We start from the raw sequence: 18,946 nt of genomic DNA, 5'->3' as shown, positions 1-18,946 counted from the left end.
AAGTCTAACTAAAGCTGGAGCTAGAGCGTTTCCTTAGCAAAGGCTTCTGGAGTGCGGAGAATGTGTCTCCCCCTACCCTGATTCTTGTCCCTGTGCAGTGCCGGTGTGTGTAACTGAGCACTGCAGCCGGGGACGTGGAGGCATCAGCCACAGGCTGGTAGGAGAAGTATAAGGCAGAAATCATGGAGGGGCAGGGGAAGGAGGATGGCCAGGCCCCTTCAGTGGCATCTCTGGTCTAACAAAAGGGATTCTCTGGAACATGAAAATAATCTTTTTGAAGATCTAATTGAAACTCTCATTGGGATCACCTAAGGCCAACTACAAGGTGGGAGGTAATATACTCACATTCTGCAAAATCACTCAAATTCCAACCATGATATCAAAGCCCGACCAGATGGACCTCCTCCCTGAAACCTTGTCCAATCCCAACAGCTGTCCACCTTCAGTTCCGAATCCCCACAACACCGGCCATATATGTTTCAGGACAGAAACACATTCTACTTCCTGTTATAACTGACCTGGTCTTCCCTGATTTCTTCAACTAATCTTTATGCTGCATGTGGAAAAGACTAAGATATGACCTAAAAATAGCCATTAAGTAGATAAAGACAATTTGCTTAGCAAATTGGGTCCTCAGTAAGTGACTGTCCCTAGGAGAGATTGCTATCTTCCAGATGATGAAAACATAATCAAACTATTTCAAGTGTAGGTTAATACATCATTGTATGTTACATAATATATGTTATATAATTATCTGCTATCTAGTATTACACCGAGGGATGTGAACATGCAGTCGGAATCTCTACTTCCTGTTTAGTAGGAGTCATATGATGGGTGCATATTATCTGTTGAGATAGAATCTAGCAAGTTGTAATACATTTTTATAATTATTCTTTTTTTTTCAATTCTTTTGCATCAACCTGGGTTACTGAATTCTGCCTTGTGTAAATGCCAGCTCATTTATTTACTTTGTAGAAATATGACAGTACTGAGAAATATGTTTTTGTTTTTGAGCCATTAGTTATAGGTTTATATTTGGACTCTGGAATTTCTCAGCTATGTAATTCTGGAAAAGCTAATTAATTGGGGAAGTTAATTAACCTCCCTAGGCATAAGTTTTCTCACTGGTAAAATGAGGACCGTACCTCTCTGGCCTGCTGAGAAGGGGACACAGGATGACGTTGGTGAAGCGCTTAGTAAAGGGGGACCTTTGCCGCCATCACTGTCAGTTTTGCCATCATGATCAGTTGAATTGCTGACTTTAGCTTTAACTACAGGAATCCCTAGCAGGAAAATCGCAAGTCATTTAAACACTCATTACTTTAGAGAATGAATTCCAAGTCACAAAGCAAGAACTTGAACAGACTGTTTACAGCTCTTTTCCTGGTTGTAAAATATGGTGGAGGTCATTTCATGTACTAACACATAATTTCAAAAGAAAAGAATTAGGTCAACACTTATTAAAATATCTACTGTGTACATAAGTAGATTACAATTGAAAAATAATTAAATACAATTTTATTAAGCAAGTGGGTACAGAGGAGAGGGTGAGAATGGTTAGAAAATATTTTTTTCTATCAGTGCTTCTTTTTCGATGAGATTTTTAAAGCCAAAATTAATTTACCTCAAGAAAAATATAGTAACATGGCTGTCAAAGGACAATCATTTTAAAAGCCTCAGCTTCCAGTGAGCTTTTTTTAAATGAATGATTTTATTACTTTTTAAAGATGTATTTATTCATTTGAGAGCGAGTGAGCACGCAGTGTGTGGAAAGGGGTAGAGGAGAGACACAATCTCCAGCAGATTCTCCACTAAGCGCAGAGTCCCACATGGGGCTCTACCGCATGACCCTGAGATCATGACTTGAGCAGAAATCAAAAATTGGACGCTTAACCAACTGAGCCACCCAGGCTTCCGTGAATGACTTTATTTCTAATTAGTTTGGAAATCCGGCTGATATATTATAAGAATATTATGTTGCACAGACTTTGGAATCAAACAAATACAGCCAGATTCTTGGCTTGTCATTTAACAGATTAAGGATCTCAGGAAAGTTACTCAAGTTTTCTCATCCACCCAGGAGCCCTGCATTGTAGTGCTTTGAAGGAGATCGCCTGTTCCATGAACTGTTCAGTGTCCTTATTTACAAAATAAAGAGAATATGAGTATTTAAATCATAGAATAACTGTGGAGATCATATAAACCAGGTGAAATGCCTAAACCTATACCTGACACTTTCAATTCCCTACTTGAAGGATGAGCTGCTGTGGGCATTGCCTGATCACAGGAAGCCACAAACCTCAAGAAATAACAGCTCCTAACACTGAGCCACACATAGTGCAGGACTGTGATCCCAGAAAGAAGGGACACAAACAAAGATTTGGCCCAATTCAGTGCACCTGTAGGGCCTGAGACCACAGCACAGGGAAGAGAAGCTAAACAAAACCTTGGAATCTCAATACATTGATGAAATAGAAAGTCAAGTTCAGGGGCATCTAGGTGGCTCAGTGGGTTAAGCCTCTGCCTTTGGCTTAGGTCATGATCTCAGAGTCCTGGGATCAAGCCCCACATCAGGCTCTCTGCTCAGCAGGGAGACTGCTTCCCTCTTTCTCTCTGCCAGCTGCTCAGCCTACTTGTCATCTCTCTCTCTCTCTCTCTTTCTCAAATAAATAAAATCTTAAAAGAAAGAAAGAAAGTCAAGTTCAGGGAGGCTAAACTTTTGCAGGGCAGAATCGCAGAGAGAAGTGAGCTGCATAGACAGATTACCTTGAATGTGCAGTGGAATATTCATATGTATACGTATGTCAGAGGACATTAGTTAAGGTGCAAAAAGTCCTTAGATCCATTCACAGAAAGAATATAAACTATTTCTAGGTACTGTTGAAATAACTTTCTAGGGGCACCTGGGAGGCTCAGTTGGTTAAGCGTCTGCCTTCAGTTAAGGTCATGATCCTGGAGGCCTAGGATCAAACCCAATTATCAGGCTACCTGCTCAGAAGGGGAGTCTGCTTCTCTCTCTCTCTGTCCCTACCCCTACTCATACTTTCTCCTACTATCTCTCTCAAATAAATAAATAAAATCTTAAAGAAAAAAAAGAAAGAGAGAAAGAAAGAACTTTCTAGACCCAAGATGGACTCGCTCCAGCCCTGGTGCCATGTTAGCATACGGAAGCCCAGTTAACTTCCACATCCCTGTTGATGCCCCACTGGACCCGAAACACCATATGTTCAGTCAAGGCACTCCCAGATGCACGGGCTGACCATAGAGCCCCCATCAATCAGGAATTTTCTATTTGTCTCTTCCTTGTTCCTTTACTCTTATTTTTTTTTTTTTTTGAGATTTTTAATTTATTTGACAGAGAGAGATCACAAATAGGCAGAGAAGGAGGAGGAAGCAGGCTCCCTACTGAGCAGACAGCCCGATGCGGGGCTTGATCCCAGGACCCTGAGATCATGACCTGAGCTGAAGGCAGAGGCTTAACCCACTGAGCCACCCAGGAGCCCCCCTCGTTCTTTTATTCTCAATCGTGGAAAAGCTTCTTGCCTCCCTGCATTGTAGTGCTTTGAAGGAGATCGCCTGTTCCATGAACTGTTAAAGTTTGTTTGCAGCACCTCATCATCTTCATTAATCATTTTTAAACAGTATCATTTGCTACTTAGTGGCCCACCCAGAGGCGAAAAAGCACCTGCAGGCCTACCGTGAGTGGGCGCCAACACGACGCATCTGCCAGCGCTCTGAGTATATGTTACTAAATAGATAAATCCAAACAGAGACGTGTCCATTACACTGATGACAATAAGTTAATGTCACCTTTGTTTATTGAAACGGATTCCTTCATTTATTGAAAAGGCCTTTGCAAACTCTTTTCTGAGAAGTGTCAGGTGGTTGAATGATTTTAAGTCATTAATTTTGTGAAAAGATTAATACAACAGGATTAGATATTAGAATATAAGCATTGTCCTTGTTAATATGATTTTGAACATCTAGTTTGGGATTTCATTTTGATTCAGTTCTTGCTCTGCAAAATTCATCACCTCCCTTCTAGCTTCCTGGTTAAAATTATAATTTCTAAGGCTAAGAACTGCAATTTTCTTTCTAACCTTGTGTTTTCCATGATAATTTAGGAAAAAAAAAAGAAATCAAGAAACATATTATGACAGGTAATCATCTGCAAACACAGAACTCTTTCAATGCCTGCCATGTTGAGCTTCATTTTATAGCATCTGTCTTGGCAATATAAATTGTGCTTGGCTCCAGAGACGCGTGGTGCAGTACAGCAGAAAAAAGGAAAAAAAAAAAAAAACAATCGTGACAACTGAAAAATAAAGCAGTCTGTGTGTGTGTGTATGTGTGTGTGCGTGTGTATCTAGTTCAGAATAGAGAAGCTCTTTGCGTTTCCAGGTTTCTTTCAAAAAAGGAACAGTGTCATTTTGGTTGGTTCCTTGTCTTCTTTCACACAAAACAATGCCACCAGAGGAAACACACAACAGTCACATCTGTGAGGGTTGCCAAACAACCTCAAACCAGTACAAAAGGATCTCCCTCCCCAGTTGCACAAAAGAAAGCAATTCAGTCCAGCACATGCAGACGGATGTGTCAGCAATATTTACTATTATAAAAATTGGATTTTTCCAAACAAAAGCCTATATTACATTAATTTTTTTAAGAGTAGTAGCTCAGGCATCTTGTAAGGTTATATATGATATTGTGACTGTTTTGAATCAAACAAGTCCGTCCATATTTCTGCAAAGTCTGACTTCTATGCAACTTTTCAAAAAATCACTTGAAATATGTGTTTAAAATTGTAAGTTTTGTGAGTTTGTTCTTTTAAAGCTAGAGCGGGTACAAAATCTCCAGACTTGAAAGTATACCTCTGAACCTTCAAAATCAAATCAAATCTTCTTAATGTTTTACTTCTCGATGGGTTTTGGAAGATCTAATGAGACGCATTTGGAATCGTTCAAACGTGCGCTTGGCATTTAAGTTATTCACGAAACGCTCTAAGTGTGTTTACTCGTCTTAATGTTCAATTAGCATTCAAATTAACCAATTGAACTTCAACACCTTTTGTTTTATTGATTATTTTAAAATATGCCACAAAAATGAAATAAGTAAAATGTGTTTGGCTTGGAAGCAGTAGGTGTAAGATCCCTGTGTCAATCAATATCAGTAACAGAGAAATTTGAAAAGCATCCAGATTACTTTCAAATAAATGTATGACATTGCTATATGCTTTATCTTCTATAAATAATGTAGTATATTATGAGGAAGCAGGGGGAGCCAAAGAGGATGCTGCCTGGGGCAGGGAGGGGGAGACAGCTAATATACAAGAAGAACTGGAAAAAAGAACCTACCAGCAACCACCCCAATAGACGGAAGTATACTCTTTCTCTATCCAGGGTCGAAGAAGAGTCAATCTACCTAAGATTACTTGTGTGTTTTCTGGTCTGAAAACAGTGTGCTCAGACGAGATGATAACTAAACCAGAAGTGCGCTCTGTGATGCAGGACACTGAAGCTGTTAGTCCGACTATTTTTGATTGATTTAAACCATCGGTTTAACCAAGAGGACACAAACACATGGCCACATACACCAATACACATGTGTCAACTTCTTTAGTGATTTTAGTTCACAAGGCCCAGATATAAAATTTCAGTAAATTTGAAATGCACCAAAGCACGTGAAAAGCAGAATAGCCAGTTAGGAAATACACAGAGAAAAGAGGAAGATGCATGCTAAGGGCTGGCGTGGTGGTTAAATGCAGACACTCAGGTAACAGTGCTGGGGAAGCCTGGGTGTTAGTCCTGGCACCTCTGGGGCAGGAAGAGCAGGGATCTCGTGGTCAGACCTCCCGGATGCCCCCCGTCTGCACGCACTAGACGGCGCGGCTGCGGTCCGGTGAGCGAGCAACTCTGTCTTCGCTCCCTCATCTGAACATGGGGATGAACACTGTCCCTCCACTCCAGGCTTGTGGTAAGGAGCAAACCCGCCAACGTTCATGCAGGACTCGGAACTGTGGCGAGAATGTAGTAAACACTATGTGTCCAGTAAGGAAACGGCCATTCTCATTCCTTGGCTTTTTCATTTATGCCACAAGAATAGGAACACGGACCCCAAAAGGCAGTTTTGAGGTTTTTGTTTGTTAATACTTGTAGAACATTGTCCACAGTAACTGAAACTGGGTCAGTTTCCAGTGCAGGTTAATGGTCATAAATGTCGCTCCTGGAGTAAAGAGGTAAAATTCAATAAGCACCTACTATGTGTCTGAAAACATTCTAGACGCTGTATATTACTATGAATTATTCTCCTCACAGCAGCAACCTTTGTGGTAGATTCTATCATTGTCCCCATTATATAGACAGGAAGCTGGGAACAGGTAAATAAGCATAATAAATAATCTTAGTCTGAGTAAACTACTAGAAATATAAAAATGTAGTTATGAACTGAGGCAATAAACATCATTAATATTCCCAAGCAGCCCTTTAGGCCTCCCGCCCCTCCATGAATTCCTAATTTCGTGTATGAACTGGTAAAGATGATTTGCTGTGCTGGTCCTCATAAACAGCCAATGGTTCTAGGAGATGTCCTTTATACATGTTACATGTGTGAGAATTCCTGAACGCTGTGTCTGTCTGCTAGTGAGTGGTCTCACAATTACACATTTTCTTCTTCTTTCTTAGTGAGCTATAAAATATTTGAGGTGGTAAGAGACCCACCCCCAACACTATACTTCCTAGCTTCCCTTGCAGCTAGGAGGAATAGCAGACTAATTTCTGTGCAGTGAAATATAAGCAAAAGTTTAGAGTTTCAGGTCTATAGATTCCTAAAATACAAAGGATGAAGACAGCTGAGGGAAACTCTGTCTGCCATTCCCTTTTCCTCTTCACATCTGTAGTTATGGACTTGATGGATGATGTTCCATAAAACCTCTCAGACCAAGAGGTGACCTTGAGACTATAAGCAAGCACTAAGGGCAATGATGCAGAAAGGAGAGAAACCAGATCCTTGATGTCAGTGGTGATATATATCATCCTTGGACTACCTCCCACCAAACTTCTATTGCAAAGAAAAATACACTTGATGCTATTTCAGTCACTATAATTTTTGGTCCATGTTCCCAGTAGCTGAATGCAATTCTTGATGCAAGCAACCATGTGAACCAGACATCAAGGGCAAACAGGATACATCGAAAGAAAATAAGAATGCTAATAATTATTGGCAGAAAAGCATGAGTACATGTCATGCAAGAAGTAGCACAGAGTATAATAAGGTGGCCCAGGAGAAAATCGTTTGTTCTATTTGTGTAGGTTCTTAGAGGGGGTGAAGTCTGGATTGAGTCTTGAAACATGAGAAGGCTTTCAATCAAGTCGGAGTAAAGGGAGGGGCTGCCACCATTCCAGACAGAGAGAGCTCATGGAAAAAAGCACTCAGAGGCATGAATAATTTTAGATGCTTCTGAACCAAACTGGTATTAGTCACTGGGCTCAAAAATATATAATTTAGTACAAAATGGATAGCATATTTGATTGACTAAGACATTATACAACTTATCTGGCTCATTTAAAGAAATCTACATAGTCTTCTCCATTTAATTTGTCTAAAAGCAATTTAATCTTAAGAGGGGAAGGAGAAGCTGGTAATGGCGCTGGGTTTTGCACACTGTTTCTCAGGGCGGAGATGTCAAATCCTGTCTTGATTCTTTTACTGTCCACACTTTGCATGAGGTTGACAAAGTGCCCTGAGAGAGAACCTTAGAGGCAACTTTTAGAAAAGCACAAATCTCCAATAAATTATTATTCTCTCATCATGATAAAACAACATAAACTATGCAGGCTGGATTTTAATATTCGTGATTCCATCTTTCAAGAGACTGGCAAGTTATCAAATGTAAGGCAATAACAAAAGAGCACTTTGTAGAGGTGTTCAACATACTTTGCAGCACTAAGCAATTCTTACACTATCCTTGAGAGAAGGAAAGGAGGCAGAACTTATTCACCAAAGTTGCAGACAGGACTGAAAGCAGCTCTCAGAAGGTCATGGGGTCCAGTTTTCTTGTGCTCAAGCCTATAAGAACCTGCTATAGCGACACTGGCTTCATCACTGTGTCTGCGGGAAGGGACGCACGGATAGTGGGATGTGACCTGTAACGTGCCTGGGGGCAGTGGGGGTGAGGAGGTCCAGCATTGGTGGAATATGCACCATCGTTCTCAGAGTTTATGTATTTCATACATATTTGGTAGTTCTGTCTGATTGCTGAAACTGGGAAAACTTTTATCTTGGAATAAGCTGAAAGCTAATGCCTCACTTGGGCCACCAACCCTAAACATAAGCCTTGGTAAGGTGAGACTTCCTGTCATACAACACAGTGACAGCGACCATTCTCATGGGCACCACACTAGAACCATTCTCACAGATTTCATTTTGCTGGCCCATTTACAATAATAATAATAATAATAACAACAACTATAAAATAATAATAATAAACACTTGTTAGCACATACTATCTGCTGGGTTTTTTTATAAACATGAACCAGTTTAGTTAACTCATTTACCCTTCACTTGAAACTTCCTAGCTCAACTCCCCATCTTAGAAAGCTGAGGCATGATTAAGTAACTTGCCCAAGGACACATACTTAATAGGGGGTAGAACCAGAGGCAAACGCCAGGCTCTCTTGACTATTCCCCAGCAAATAATTTAGACCACAAAGAGGTTCTCTTTTTCTTAGAACTTCTGACCATGACTTCAAAGATCCCATGGCTTGGATTCAATCAGGAGTTCTCTTCACTCCATGGTTAATACATTCCGTCTCCACTTCCCCCAAATGAGGACTATCATATACATCAGCTTTTGATGGAATGTATCCTTTTAAAATGTAATTTCAATGAGTCTTCTTTCTAAAAGTATTTCAATGTGTTTTTATCATATGTGGTGCATAATGTAAATCTTATTTTTCATGTATATACTTTTTTTACTAATTTGGTCAATGAATCCTTGCAGTGCACCTAACTGTGGCCTCTTTCCTTTTCCAATCCTTCCCATTTCCCTTCCCGCTGCTGACATGCGCCGCCCGTTCCCTCAAGTGTCCTGTTACGTGGTGTTTCCTCAGAATGGCTTTCACTGGAATCCCCACCTAAGACACCCTATGATTTTCTTCTCTTCTCACCCTGGTTATATCTGGCCCAGAACTGATCTCAACCGCTACGTACAAGTTCTCTCCTGTATGTCTCCCTCATTCAATCCATGAGTTTATTAAGTTCCTTGATAACAAGGCTGGTACCTACTTCACTTTGCTCACCCGTGCCGAAACCACTCCCCAGCACACAGCGGTTCATGACAGGGTCCTGTGAAATGAATCAACATTCCCTGGTTTCTCACAAGGAAGAGCACCAAGATAAGACTTGCAGGAAGAGTAAGAGTGGGTGGGAGACGTGCGTTCAGGACGCTCCCCTGACCACAACGCTACCACCTACCCATTAGGCCCCAAATTCAGTCTCCAAGCTCTGCCAGTTCGACCTCCATGGCATAGTTTTACTGTATGACTTCTACCTTCTTTTGCTTCTCTAGATCCCTTCACTAAATTGAGGCTTCCGCTATGCTGCACCACTTCTAGTGTCCCATATTAATAAACACACATCTTCTCTGGTGTTCATGCTCTGTTGAAAACTACTTCTGCTGCCTGTTTCTCATGACCTTTTGTCACTAGTTTTTTAGTATAAATAACCCTAGCTCATTCTTCAAAACTGCAAAGATTACCTAGTCTGTTTGTTTTGTTTTTAATGTCTACGCATACAACGCAGGCTGAGTTAGGTACCATTTTTTTTTTTTTTTTTCAGTTTCATGAATCACATTCATGCTTCTCATACTACACTAGTGACCAAGTTGTTTTAGTTGAATTCAGCTTGTTCTGAGCTCCACGGGAACAAAACCAATACCTCCCAAATCATACCACCTGGGCTGGCACAATATAGAGTTGTACTCAAGCTTAGTTCAAAAAAGGGTGGTACAGGGGAGCCTGGGTGGCTCAGTGGGTTAAAGCCTCTGCCTTTGGCCCAGGTCATGATCTCAGGGTCTTGGGATCAAGCCCCACCTGGAGCTCTCTACTCAGCAGGAAGCCTGCTTCCCTCTCTCTTTCTGCCTGCCTCTCTGCCTACTTGTGATCTCTGTCTGTCAAATAAATAAATAAAAATCTTAAAAAAAAAAAGGTAGTACAGTATATTAGACTAAGAGAAAGTCTCAGGAGTATTATAAATGGAAATGTAGGAGAAGATGTAAGTTGGAAGAGATGGGTCTTTCAGACAGACCACTGGAATCAACCCTAGAAGTCAAAGAACTGCATACCATCATGTAATAGCGATAACTTAAAAAAAATATTTCTTATTGAAAAAAATGTAATTGTGTACAAAATTACAAAGATGTAAGATTTAGTTCCCACCCTCAGGAAATTATGCCATTGGGGAAACAGATACATCAAATATTTATAAAACAAATAAAGATTAAATAAATGTTAGAGCAATAAGGTATGCACTATTAGTATGCAGAAGGGACAGCTCTTCTCCATTTGAATATTCCAAGCTCCTATATTCTTTCTCTCAATCTATTTTGGCCAATAAGTTCTTTATTCACGTTACATCATGTCACCTTGTCCCTTTTCCCTTTACCTCTGATGAATTTAATCTGAATAACAATACCACTGATTAAAAACTTCACTTGTAAAGTAATTCGTTTTTCCATTTTTTCATTAAGGTACAGTTTATTTAAGGTAAGATTTATTTTCAGGTTACAGTTTTGCACATTTTGGCAAGTGAATACAGCTGCGTAATTACCACCAAAGCCAAGTCGTGAACAATTCCAACAATACCCCAACTCCCCTGCACCCCTATGTCACCAGGTCATCCCCCCTGCCAGTCTTTGGTGACCACGGACCTGTTTATCGTCCCTGTAGTCTTGCCTTTCATATATTACATAGACTTTTGACTCCAGCTTGTTTCACATGTAGAGGCTTGTTTCACATGTGCAAGTGATCTCTGTCACATCAATAATCCATTCCCTTTTATTACTGCGAGTCTTCCCTGACACGGAACCCCGTACCACGGTTTGTTTATCCCGTGGCCAGTTGAAAGACATCCGGGCTCTTTTCTATTCTGTTTCTTTCTTTATGAATAAGGCTGCTTTAAACATTAGTGCATAGGTTTTTATGTGAACATAGGTTTTGATGACCCTTGGTAAAAACCTAGAAGTGATTACATGGGGTCACGAGGTGAGCACGCCGCTCTCTGCATTCCTGCTGATGGTTCCACTTGCTCCACACGCTTGTCTGTTGTTTGATATTGTTGTAGCTGTTGTTGTGATTGCCATTCTAATAGATGTGTGATGAACTTCATTGCAGTTTTAATTTGCTACTGACTAATGATGTCGAGTATCTTAGTGCTCACTTTCCATCTTTGCATCTTTGGTGAGGTGCCTATTAAAATCTTTTGTCTGTTTTTAAATGAATTTATTGAATCTTTTTCTAATTTTTGTCTTGAGAGTTCATCATATATTCTGGATAAAATTGATTTATCATATGTGATTTGTGAATATTTTCTCTCAGCCTATAGCTTATCTTTTTCATGCTCTTACTCTTGTACAATAGTTATTAATTTTGATGGTGTCTAATTTATCTATAATTTTTTTCTTTTATTTCTTTTATTTTTTTTTAAAGATTTTATTTATTTATTTGAGAGAGAGACAGCGAGAGAGAACATGAGCGAGGAGAAAGTCAGAGGGAGAAGCAGACTCCTCATGGAGCTGGGAGCCCGATGTAGGACTTGATCCCGGGACTCCAGGATCATGACCTGAGCCGAAGGCAGTCTTCCAACCAACTGAGCCACCCAGGCGCCCCTAATTTTTTTTTCTTTTAATGGATTGTGCTTTTTGTCATCTCTACCTAAACTAGGTACCCACCACATAATATTTGGACATTTATAGGACATATATTCCAAATATATATATTTGGAAAATACAGGACAAAAATACTGTCCTATACTTTCTTCTCAAAGTTTTATACTTTTAGGTTTTACATTTAAGCTTATAATACATTCTGAGTTAATATTTATGTATAGTGCAAGGTATGGATGAAAGCTTTTTTTTTTTTACACATACAGACGTCTAGTTGTTCCAGCATGTTTTGTTAAAAATAGTCTAAAATGGTTATTTTAACTCAATCAAAGAATATCAGTAGTCTCAAAATTTTTCATTAAATGGTGATATGTATATGCATTATAAAAATTAGAAACCACAGATAAAAAGTGAAAACAGAAGTTATGGCAGGAGTGGTAATTAATTTTGCTTATATATTTCCAGTATTTTTAAAAAAAAACATAGCAGATAAACAACCAAAGAACCAAAGAGCTTGGGCAGCTCCCCTTGGGTCACCCAGTAAATGGCAGTGCTGAGAAATGACCCCCAGCATTCTGATTTCAGGGATACACACCTAATTGCATCACACTGCTAGTTCAAGGTGTTAAAGGACAATAATTAGTAAATGAGCTTACTCAAAAAGATTATACAGATAAAAAAGATAAAAGGGAGAGAAGTATGATGAGTAAAACAACCATCTACCTAGTCTCCTCAACTAGAATCCTAACCATTCACTTTTACCCATTAACATTTACCAATTACCAATTTCTGTTAATTTTACATCCTGAATACTTTTTAGGTCCATCCCACTAACTGATGTTTTCTTTAATTAGAGGTCCTCAACACCTAGAATATTTGCCCTTCAATCTTGACACCCTCCTCAAGAAAAAATGCCAAATAAAATAAAGGTGAATCAGTTAAATTTGAGTTTCAAATAGTATTTGTTATTTGTTATTGGAGAGACATTGAAGGTAAAGCCAAAACAAACATACCCCAAAATCAAATTCTGTATGAATTTTTGTTTTACTGCTAAATAATGGTTAGACTATTCTTTTTATATAATTTGTTTTTAGTACATTTGCTGCTGGGATAAATGCCTTCCTAGGCTTTCATTTTATTGGAACCAAACCATTTTTTTTTTTTTAAGTCAACAGCAGCTAGGCTGTTTACATATATTCATCCTACTTGGCTATGGGCATCTCAAACACAACATCTAGGTCAGCTTGAAATGCTTTTGCCCTCCAAGACGGTCATGTTAGCCTAGACTCCAAGGGCGAAAGTGACTGCGTCACAGTGTGATCTTAGGGTTTGGCTCATACTTGGCCATATTTCTATTATTCGTGGCATCCAACCTTGTAAATAAATATTATGTGGTGGGCAATAAACACTGACTGGCTTTGGGGAAGGAACCCATTTGTTCTGTTTTTCAATAAGACTTAAGGCTACAATTGAGTGAAACTATGCAGATAAGCAGAAAAGGACTAACACTTTAAGAGATAAGTTCGCATAGTACCAACTCATCATTTTTAGTTCTCAGGACTTAATCAAGTATTCAGGCTTTTTCATCTAACTCCCCTTGGTCATTTGTTTTTAATCACTAATTAGGAGAGAGATCAGATTAAATTTCCAATGGGGGAAAAGTCCCGGTTGTCTTCCTGGAGCGAAGGTATTCACTTCAAAGCAATTTATTAAGGAAATTGAACTCTTGTTCTGATGACGGGCAACACAACCTTCAAAATACCTTTGATATATGTAAACATACAGCCTTGAATTATGCTGCTCTAAGCATTTAGCTGTCTAACAATGACCTAGATGTCAACAGTTCCTGCCGTTGTTCAAACAGACAAAGACAATTCCTGATTTAGGGTAAGTATATATGGACTAAAATAATACGTATTTCCTCACATGGTGATCCACAGTCTGGGGAAACTTTTTTTTTTTTCCCCTCTCCAGCTGAGGACTACCTTGACATTTTGTTCTAAGTCTAATGTGCCCGGGAGTATGTACACATAGGGATGGGCTGTCTCTTTTTGTATGTAGCATCCATGTAGCCAACCAGCTATCACAAGGGAAGACAGCAGAATATAGAGACAGACAGACTGGGCCATGATGACAGGTTTGAGCAATGTAGTTATTCAACCTTGGAGTCTCCCTTCCCTGTCTCTGAACTTGTTACATGATATGAACAAACCTGCTATTCTATGGAGCTAGAAACACCTAACTAACATACAACACCTCAGTTTATATTCTTGTATACTTATTTTTTGTAACCTCCAGGTTTTTTCATGTGTGTTGGATATTTTATATTAAGAAACCCCTCAACCCCTCCCTTTTGTTTATCATATAACAAAACTGAAAATAAATGCTTAGTTAATATGCTTTTTTTTCTTTCTAAAAAAGACACAGAATAATACCATTTCTATGTTGGCTATTACCATTTGCTCCCTTCAGTTGATTTTATATTGACATAGTTCCTTCCCCCTAAGCAAACAAACACAGAGAACTTATAGGCCATCCAGCACAGAACAGGGAACGGCAACGGTGTAAGACCAATGTGGTTATCATCGTAAAGAAATCAAATATAATAAACTCCTCTCACTATTCCAGATGCCCAACTAAATACAACTTCATGTTTCTTGTGGATTTAGAGAATAGCATTATTTTTTCCTTGATCAAACAAAGTAGTCTTTTTAAGACCACATCAAGTTCTTGTGTTAAGGAGTAGTTGGTATTGTAAGGGAAAGAGCAGGGTGCTTATAAACCCAATTTTAAAGTCATACTCTAAAGAATGAAACTAGGGATAACCAGAGATCATTTGTGATGATCTCATATACAGTTATAATCTGTCACTTAGAGAGACATTACCAGGTTATAATTTTAACTAAAAGACTTTCAATCAAGGAAAATGTATTGGATATGTCTGAAGAAATACTTTATTGATAACAGAGTAGGATAATAGTCTTGACTAACAAAACAGAGAATTATAAAAAGGCAAAATTAAGTGATTTGTCCCTGACACTACCCAAAGACAAGACTGCTGTGGACACAAAGGGGTACCAGCCTGGAGGACCATTTAATGACAACGGACAGTCAGCTGTCTCAGGGTGTCATGGTTTTGACAACATCACTCCTTAGCATGACCCAACTAACTACTCTTGTAGATTCTACATCGAGAATAACCACTGGGTAAAAATTGAGCTGCCCCAAAACACTGATTAAAAGTAGAGAATATGTGTTGATTAGCAAACAAATATCTTCTCCCTGAGTTCTTTTGGTTCTTACTCTAATCAACTGACGTTCCAGTTTTAAACAAAGGAATCTGGTGAGTTTGCCCCATGTGAGGTAGCTCTATGGAGACTGGTGACTTCTAAGTTTACTACCATTTGGAGTTCCAAGTCTACATGCTTGAAAGGAAAAGAAGCTATAACATAGGAACCATTCTGATGCAGAACTTGTGTGTGACTCAAATCCTAGTTCCCCAGACATTGCCTTTCTCAGCTAGGGTTCCTCATCTGAACCACACAACAAAGAAAGTTATGCAAATGCTTATTTTTCTCAACTTGCCCTGGGATGGTACATAACTATTACCATTCTAGACTAATTGGAGAGTGTGAATTCATCATTGGAGAGCCCAGGATGCTAGGGCTCAGTTCTTTTATGAAACCCCTCGTTCAACACTTCCAAATTGAGACATGAAACAATACTTCTCCTCCTGTGACAGGATCAAATGATTCTATAGAATTCATCGAATGGGTTTTCATCATGGAAAGGGGCGGTTGGTTATGTCCAGAGTAAGCTTGGTTCTCAGGGGCTCAAAATCATGAACACTCACAGTTGTAATGGAATTACTTATGGCCACAGCTGTTAATAATTTCTGTCTTTTAAGCACACTCCATGCTTTAGCAAGAAGAAATTGTCCCAAGAACATTCTTTCCTACTTTAGTAATATTGGTGTTAGCTGGATACATGACAGTCTACTTAGAGCCTACATTTCCCTTCTCTCTCATCTTACAGCTAGATGTGGCCATCTGCCTAGGGTCTGACCAAAAGGATATGAGCAGAAACATCCTATCTTCTTCTCTCTTCCTCCCCTTACCTGGAACACAGACTTGGCATCACATATGATCACGTATATGAGGACAATGACTAGGTATGACATTGAGTCAAGAATGAAGATACCGAGGACCCTGACACAACTGAAATGCTACACACCCTTTAGACCAGCTCCCCAGAATGGGTACAGGTGAGAAAACAAAACTTCTCTCAAGATGATGCAATGGGTTTGCTGAGGTCTCTTATAATAGCGGCCTTATTGGTATCTTACCTAATTCACATGTACTACTCCATTGAATCCTTATAAGGATCTTATGAAGTTAGTACAAAAAATAAGTAAAACTCAAGGTGACCTATGCTATGATGAAAACAAAAACAAAAACAAAACAAAACAAAACAAAATCAGTTACCACATATTTGAAATGTAGTAAGAGGCCTGAAAGAAAGGAGTAACACCTAGCCAAAGACCCAAGGGGAACTGTAATGTGGCATACACTTTCAAGTCTATAATGTCCCTTTCATTCCCTATGAAAAGCCAAAGGCTTATGGGTGGTAGAGGTCTGAGATAGGCCAACAGTCAGGAACTCGGGAGGTTCTGAGATCTGAGTCAGAGTTCCATCAATAAGGGGTGTGGATTGAGAAGCAGAGATAACATGCAATGGGGCCTCCTCTCACACTTCCTGCCAAGACAGAAATTGGCCCCCATTTTAGATGACCTCAGGTCTGAGTATGTTAACCAGTGAGGTTGCGATGTGTGTGACCAGGGTGAAAGCATTTCCAAGACAGAAAGATCCTGCTTCTTCGTTCATGCATAAGACACCAAGATTTAGTTATAAAGAAATGGAGAGAAATGGCATCTGAAGCTGAAACCATGCTCCCGTGCCTGACATTTTCTGTGACTTTACATCAGTCTCTGTTCAAACCATCTCCCCAGTAAGGCGATCCATTATTATTTTACACCCTCAAGGTCAAAGTAGTGCATAGGCCAGACAGAACTTCCTAGCTGGGCTTTATAAAAGAGGATTTATTTTATTTGTAAAATAAAGTATAGGACTCAGTATTTTTCAAAGTCAAATCAGGAAGGAAATCAGGAAGATTACTATCCTGTGCAGTTAGAGGCAAAATGACTGCCTTGAAGACAGGAGGTGAGTGCAGTTAAGTAGGTGTTAAGTAGGAACCCAAATCTTTAGGGTCAGGTAGTTTGGACGCTGGGGGCAGGAACTCAGAGATAACCTGACCCTTAGGCTGGGGCTGTTTAACTCTCTAGTAACAGGACAGGTGTCTGCAATCAGCCGCGGGCACCACGTACAGAAGGTAAAGGCACCCCCGCAGGAAAGCAGGGTCTTGCTAGGGCAAGTACAGGGAGGCAGGATTCTAGAAAGCCCCAGAGGCACATGAGTGCCTGGAGCTGACTGAGTAAACTCACTGAGAATGCATGCTTTGTGTTGGGAAAGCATTATACATTATACATACTCTATACCCATACGTTTTATCACAGGAATAGAAGAATCCTCATCTCCAACGTAGAACGTTTCTAGAGTCTCCCTCCTGAGATGCAGATTCCTTGACTCAGTGAGATCCGATGGGGAATTAACAGACTCACTTCTTGGTGATATTTCCAATGCCACCCAGACTCAATCGCAATGGCAGTGTCCATCTCAGAAAATAAATATGTCACTAAGTTCAGAAACAGTTAGGTATTTTTTTTAAATGCCTGATGGATGATGACCGTGAAAAGGAACCATCACAGCCCCACGACTCAAGGGGGAGTGCTTGTGAAATAGACACATTTATCCTTTGTAGGCACTGTCAAAATGTTTTTAACGTGAATTAAAGTATGTGAATGCAGTGGGGGGGGGTGGGAGTGCTTTCCAGTTTCTGCTGTGCTCACTCTTGATTTATATGCTGTCTCAAGAGCTTGAGAGTGTAAACTCTTTCCTGAGGGCAAACTCTTCATCGGGTCCCCACACACAAGGCTTTGTTATTGTAGGCATGCTCCAGAGCACAGAGCCCCCGGCAGTATTCATTTCAGGTGAAAAGAACATCAAAGGTGTTATTTTGAAAAAGATACACTCCAGAAAAATGCAGCACAGCACGGCTTTCGCAACAGACCCTGCACCAGCAAAGGATAAATCTAGCACAATTACATTCGGGCCCTGCCTTTACAAAGGCTCATTAACATCTAAATCATTCAAATGATGTGAAGAAAGACTAAAATGAGTTTGAGTTTTGCCTGCCAGCCTTTTTCAAGGTAAAATGCTCCTGTGGTTCAGGTACCAGGAAGGGAGGAAATGTTCCAGCAACTCTGCTCAGCTCGGGCTTGATGCAAACTGGAAACTGGGAATTATTTATCTACTTTAAGGGAGCTGTCCAGTTCTGCTTATTCTCCCCCACATCATATGGAGTGAGTCAAGCCATACTGAACCTCCGTGTGTGGTTGTTGAACACTCTACAAAGCACCCCGACGTCCCCCAAGACTGTGCGGTATGGCTAATGTAATCGAGTTTCTCAGAAAAGTGAGAGAAATTGGCAAAGCTTAGGAAAGGCACCAGTGGAGATCTGAGTGAAGGAGTCAGAGAGCAGGGGCGATCCTAAAGTCAACGCGGAGACGAAGGAAGGGACCCAAGAGCGCGCCATGAGATCGGCGGGCGCTGGCGCGGAAGACTGAGGAGGTGAGCAGAACTTTCTGCTGCCTCTTCTGGAAGGCTCAGGAAGCGGGATGCACCATTCCCACTCAGAGCTGAATCGGAGTGTCTTCGGGCTGCACAGTCAGCAGCCCAGCTGGCCGAGGGTTCGTCTCAAGGCTTGGCTGCTATCAGACTGACAGGTGCGGGGCATTCCATCCCTCCGTTCCCAAGGGCACCTTCTTATAAAACGAAATTTCATGCTCAGTCAAACTTTAGAAACATATGATTTAAACATATGCCAGTCTCTTGCTCCATATTTGCAGCTTCTCCGCTTCCCAGGCCCTTTCTTAAAATAGCTTCGGGTGGA

General features: G+C 40.2%; 1 protein-coding gene across 2 annotated transcripts in view; it reads right to left on the bottom strand.

Annotated features, from left to right (window-relative positions):
* The window catches only part of PRKN (parkin RBR E3 ubiquitin protein ligase), a 1,310,068-nt gene that overhangs the window by 710,416 nt on the left and 580,706 nt on the right, over nucleotides 1–18,946 (bottom strand). The window lies entirely within an intron of this gene.

Source organism: Neovison vison, chromosome 1 (assembly GCF_020171115.1).
Source record: "Neovison vison isolate M4711 chromosome 1, ASM_NN_V1, whole genome shotgun sequence".
Classification (NCBI taxonomy): Eukaryota; Metazoa; Chordata; class Mammalia; order Carnivora; family Mustelidae; genus Neogale; species Neogale vison.
This window is presented reverse-complemented; position numbering and strand designations above follow the sequence as displayed.